Source organism: Dermacentor silvarum, chromosome 2 (assembly GCF_013339745.2).
Source record: "Dermacentor silvarum isolate Dsil-2018 chromosome 2, BIME_Dsil_1.4, whole genome shotgun sequence".
Taxonomy (NCBI): Eukaryota; Metazoa; Arthropoda; class Arachnida; order Ixodida; family Ixodidae; genus Dermacentor; species Dermacentor silvarum.
The window spans coordinates 195253326-195259417 of NC_051155.1; positions in this window are offsets into that span (position 1 = coordinate 195253326).

A 6092-nucleotide genomic window follows, 5' to 3' on the forward strand; every position below is an offset into this window, starting at 1 on the left:
ACTTAGAAATTTGGCAATGGAACTGCCGTGGGTACCGAAGGAAAAAAGGGCTACTGACACAATTGATCGCTCAATCCTCAAAGCCGCCAGGGGTCATAGCCCTACAAGAGCCCGGTACCGACCAACACTACATGGCTACGAGGAATACCACGCAAGTCAAGACGACAAATGGAAGGTAGCCACACTCGTGGACAAAAACATAACAACTATACAACACACATCTATACACGACGTAGACGTACAACATGTACTCCTAGAATTCGTGTACAAAGGCAATCAGACAAAGAGTGCCTTTGTTCTAAACGTCTACTGCCCCCCCAGCCAAAGGCGGGCAAACATTGACAAACTCTTCAGGGACACTCTCCGCCTTGCCAAAGATCGCCCTCTGGTAATCATGGGCGATTTCAACGCTCAGAACACGCTATGGGGTATCAGAGGCAGGACTGGAAGGGTCTCCAGCTAGAAACACTAATGGAACAGAGTCACCTCACACTGATCACAGACCCGAACACTCCGACGAGGGAAGGGAACAGCGTAACACGCGACACCACTCCCGACCTCACCTTCATCACACAAACCACGCGAGCCGAATGGCTCAACACACTCGAAAACTTAGGCAGCGATCACTACATACTGAACATAACGCTACAAACCGGACGCCTACGCAGGCAGATCGGCACAGCCAAAATCACTGACTGGCGAAAAATTAGGGAAGCCCAAGAACAGGACACAGACACAATCACGAACCTGGAAGACTGGTGCGACAACCTCCGTCGACAGAAACAACACCATACAAAGGAAATCGCCAGAACGGAAGAGACCCCAGAAGTGGATCCCCACCTACTACACCTGTGGGACGCCAAACGAGGTCTCACCCGCCGTTGGAAAACACAGAAGTACAACAGGAAACTGAAGACACGCATAGCACAAATAACAGCGGAAGCAGAAGAATATGCCATGCAACTCGCCTCGGCGAACTGGTATCGATTCTGCGACTCCTTCGGTGGCACCCTGGGTACCGCCAAAACGTGGCACATACTCAAAGCCATCCTGGACCCCACCAAAACCAAAGGAGAGGGGCACAAGGCCCTGGAGCGGCTACTACACACCTACCCAGGCAGCCAACAAGACCTCATCGACGCCATCAAGAACAAGTGCTATGGAGATCCAGCTCCCACGCAACCATGTACAACACCATACATGGGACAACCCAACCCACTTTTGGACGAACCCATCACAGAAAACGAGGTGAGAGCGGCCATCGCAGCCACCACCCGTAACACAGCGGCGGGCACGGACCGTATCACGAACGCCATGATCAGAAACCTTAGCGACAAGTCCATCTCCGTGCTCACGGCCTTTCTCAACCAACACTGGGAACAAGGTACGGTGCCGGCGATGTGGAAACACGCACGCATAATCATGATACCCAAACCGGGGAAGAAATTGGCAATTGAAAATCTGAGACCAATCTCGCTCACATCCTGCCTCGGCAAGGTGTATGAGAAAATCATACACAAGAGACTACAGGGACACTTAGAAGACAACAAGCACCTGCCAGACACCATGTTTGGTTTCCGCGGAGGCTTGTCCACACAAGACGGTTTACTGCAAATCAAGGAAGAAGTCCTCAGCAACGTTCCCCGCAGCGGCGAACATGCCCTCCTAGCAATCGACATCAAAGGAGCTTTCGACAACGTCAGCCACCAAGGAATCCTAGAAGGGCTCGCCAACACCAACTGCGGTGAGCGAACGTACAAGTACGTTCAGAGCTTCCTAAGCCACCGCACGGCAGAGCTGAAGATTGGGGAGATCCAGACTGCAGTATACCACCCTCCCAACAAGGGCACACCACAAGGAGCAGTCATCTCACCCACGCTCTTCAATGTCGCCATGATCGGCCTCGCAAGAAAACTGCAGGACGTAGAAGGCCTCCGCCACGCCTTCTACGCAGACGACATAACACTCTGGACCACAACAGGGTCCCTTATTGAAAAAGAAGAACGGCTGCAAACTGCAGCTGACCTCATCCAAGAATACGTCAGCCAACGGGGACTACAATGCTCGCCCGAGAAATCTGAACTCATACGAGTCTGGCGAGGCCGGGGTAACCACACAGTCCCCACAGACCCAACACGAAAAATCGAGGTACACCTCAACGGGAGCCTCATACCAGAAACGTCATTGCTCAGGGTGTTGGGCATGTGGCTGCAGTCTAACCAGCGTGCTACACACACCCTTACGCCCCTCAAAACCAGTGTCAAGGCGATATCACGCATGATATCCCGTGTAACATCGAAGAATAGAGGCATGAAGGAAGGGGACACACTCCGACTGGTCAAAAGCCTGGTGGTGAGCAGAATCACATACAGCCTGCCCTACTACCATCTCACACAATCCGAGACGAAACAGGCCGACACGCTCTTGAGGATGGCTTTCAAGACCGCTCTCCGCCTGCCGATGAGTACATCGACTGAGAAATTATTGGCGCTGGGGTTACACAACACCCTCAGCGAACTCACAGAAGCCCTTCACGTCTCACAACAACAGAGACTTGCGCGGACTCACACGGGCCGGCAGGTCCTACAAACTTTGGGCTTCAAAGCCACAACACGAACCCAAGAAACCTGCACGATACCTCGTCACGTCCAGGACAGGTATCACATTGCCCCAATACCACGCAACATGGACCCTAACCTACACTCCGGAAGGAGGAAAGCAAGGGCCCAATACATAGAGAAAACATTCAGGTTCGATACCACGGCCCGTTTTACGGACGCCGCTATGTACGGAACGAATAAAAAGGGCGCAGTGGCAGTGGTATGCGACCGCCGAGGCCACGTCACCTCCAGTGCATCGACCCGCCCCTGCACGATCACGGAAGCGGAAGAACTGGCCATCGCGTTAGCCATCCGCGAAGGTCAACACGCAAAAAAACCACTGACGATCCTCACGGACTCCCAGCAGGCCTGCCGCAACTTCCTACAGGGAAGAATCGCAAGACCTGCGGCACAAGTCCTAGCCCAAATACCTAAGGAGGACACTGACGACAACACCATCATAACCATCATTTGGATACCGGGTCACGCTGCCATCACGGGTAACCTGTATGCCGACAGAGCAGCTCGAGAATTTGCATATAACCGAGCACTCATCACGCCGACTGCAGATGACCCTGACCCAGTTGACCCCGAGTATTCAGCAATCCTGAACTACCACAGAGGGAGTCGCTTGCGATATCCCCCACCCCATCGAATACTAAAGACGGAGGATGCCGCTGCCTGGCGTAGGCTCCAGACAGGCACTTACACGAACCTACACATATTACATCGCCTGCACCCCACAGCCTACAGGGACGAATGCCCGTGGTGTGGGGCCACACCAACCCTATACCACATTACGTGGGAGTGCACGCTACACAACATAGAACACCATGACACGAACACCACGAGGGAGCAATGGGAGGCACTGCTGTCCAGCTCGGCCCTCGACGACCAGCTCAAGCTGATCCAGAGAGCAGAGAAGATGGCAAGAGCCAGCGGAGCCCTGGACTAGGGGCCCCGACCATTAGCGATGCCCCATTGGGGCAAGACAAAACTATATTTGAATTAAAGTTTATCTATCTATCTATCTACGAGAATTAAATTTTTTCTCTATTCCCCCAAGGCCCTTTAAAGGATCTTTCATACAAGTCCCACGGTTCGGGTTTCGGTTTCATTTGGTTTAAGCTTAGCAGTCAGTTAAACGTCAACGCACAAGTCGCATTGGTGCTTCTCGAAAAGAAGAAGAAAATGAAGAGAATAACAATGCGAGGAATAGGAACTGAGTCGTGCACCTAGAAACTATTGTCACGTTGTAGTTATGGTGAAAAAGCAGACAATGTCCCCTCCCATTCCTTTTAACTGTGAGTCACGAAAACTAACTCTTTGTTGAGCGAATTTGTGTCCAGAAAAGCAAAACTTGTCAGCGGCGAGCATGGTTGTCGCCGATCATAGAAATGTGATCTGCAGGTATGACACGTTGGTTATTTATACATGAGTCGTCGTACATTCCAGCGTTATCGCTAGTGCTCGCGCATGTTCTAGAATGTAAACCACTATTCGCACCACGCATACAATCTGATTACAAACAAGATTATCTTGCTTACAGAATCGGCGACAGGATTCGAGAAAGTTCCCATGCAAGAACACTCGCCAAGCGATGGCGTTGTAACAGTGGTGCCGGTGAAAATCTGTCAACGGAAAAAACATGTACACGTGTCACCATTTTCAGGACGATGTTTAAAATTAAATTCTGGAGCATTACGCGCCACACCATGTTATTACGAGTCACGCTGTAGAGGAGGACTATGGAATAATTTTGATACTTGAGGTTCTTCAACGTGCACTCAATGCACGGTACACGGACGTTTTTTTTTTTCTTCTTCTTTTCGGTCCTATCGAAACGCTGCCGACGTGGCAGGGATCACATGCCGCGCCCTCGGGCTTAGCAGCGCAACTCCAAACCTAATAGCAAACCATGGCGGGTAGGATGGTCTTGGTTCCCGGTTCCCAGATGGTTCGTCTCTTTCGAATAAAAGTATCCGGCAGCCTTCCGGAAAAGAGAGTCTAGATATTGCTCTTGCATTGTTTGCTTGAGATGTCTTACTGTTGCAGGCTGACTTGTAACAAACCAGTATTTTTTTTTTTTGTAGCGAGAGCAACATTGGTGGTATTCTCGCCGTTTCACTGTGGCCGGTGGCTACACCGCGAGCTGAGCCATTGCCTAGCAACCGCCGCAGCGCCGCTCACCGCACCATCTGGCATGACGTCATAGGAGGTGCCGGTGAAACCACGATGCAACAACAGAGGAGGAGCCGGCGTTGCATCGTATATATAGAAGGGGCGGCTCGGTGGGATTCGTCGGCAGATATGGAAAGTGAGTCGGAGAGACTGAAAGAAGCCAGGCTTCGTCGTCGGAACGAAACCAAGAGGAGCAGTAGTGCGAGCTGCACGCCTCGAGAAGCGTCGTAAGTACGAGGCGGCCAGGCGAGTGGATTCAGATGAGGATAGCACCCGAAACGTGTTCCAAGTCACTGGACCACAAGCCCTTATCCTCCCGCCTCACCGACCATCGGGCCGTTTTTCTGGGATTGAGAAACAACAAGATGAAGACTTTCAAAATTAATGCGTTACACTTTAAAAATGTATAATCTTTAATGTAACCATAACTTAACGACAGATAACAACCAAACCTAAACACTCAGACGTACGAAGCTAAACGATAAAGATGTAACCGTAGAGATTCAGTAAAACCTACCAAGAGTCAGTAAAACCTACCAAGCTAAACTATAAGATTAACCTTACCTCTCGCTACGCACACCCAGGCATAACTGAGTTAAGCCACAGCCAATTTTTAACACGAAAGTGTTTTATGCCGGGGTCCACCAAGACTTCACTGACGTATTTCCGTCACGGAAATACGTCACACGAACATACACGAACATAATACAAAGAAAGAAACCAGAAGAAAAAGCTCCACAAACATGCAAAATTTGGAAATCGAACCCACGACCTCTCGGTCCGCGACGATAGATCGCCGAGCGTTTAACCCATTGCGCCACAAACGCATTTGCAGAGAGCTACACAGACGCGCCTTATATATCTAACACTCCTCCGTGTACCCGCGCTCTTGCTCGGGGCGGTGCCGCCGCCTACGAGCAGAAAAGAGAAGTACTGCATTATGACACTAACGCGCACCGACAGTGAACGCTTCGGTGGTCTCAGCACTACGACGCCTCGATGCCAGCATTCGAAGGGACGCTGGCATCAAGAAGCACTACCAACGCCGTAACACGCTAGCACAAACGCGTTAGAAACGCGCTAGGTGGCGTTCACCGTACTCAGCACAGCGGAGCGTGGCCTCCGCAATTAGCTCTGAAAATGTTTCTGAAGTTGATCGCGGAGGCTGCAATTACGACGTGCTGTACGCGCTGATTTGACTCGGTGACGATTCAGTTACGTGCTTTGTCTTGCGCGTTGTATTAGTGTGTCAGTTACGTGCTTCGTCTTTCGCGTTGTGCTAGCGTGTGCAGCGTAGTGCAGCTTCCATAT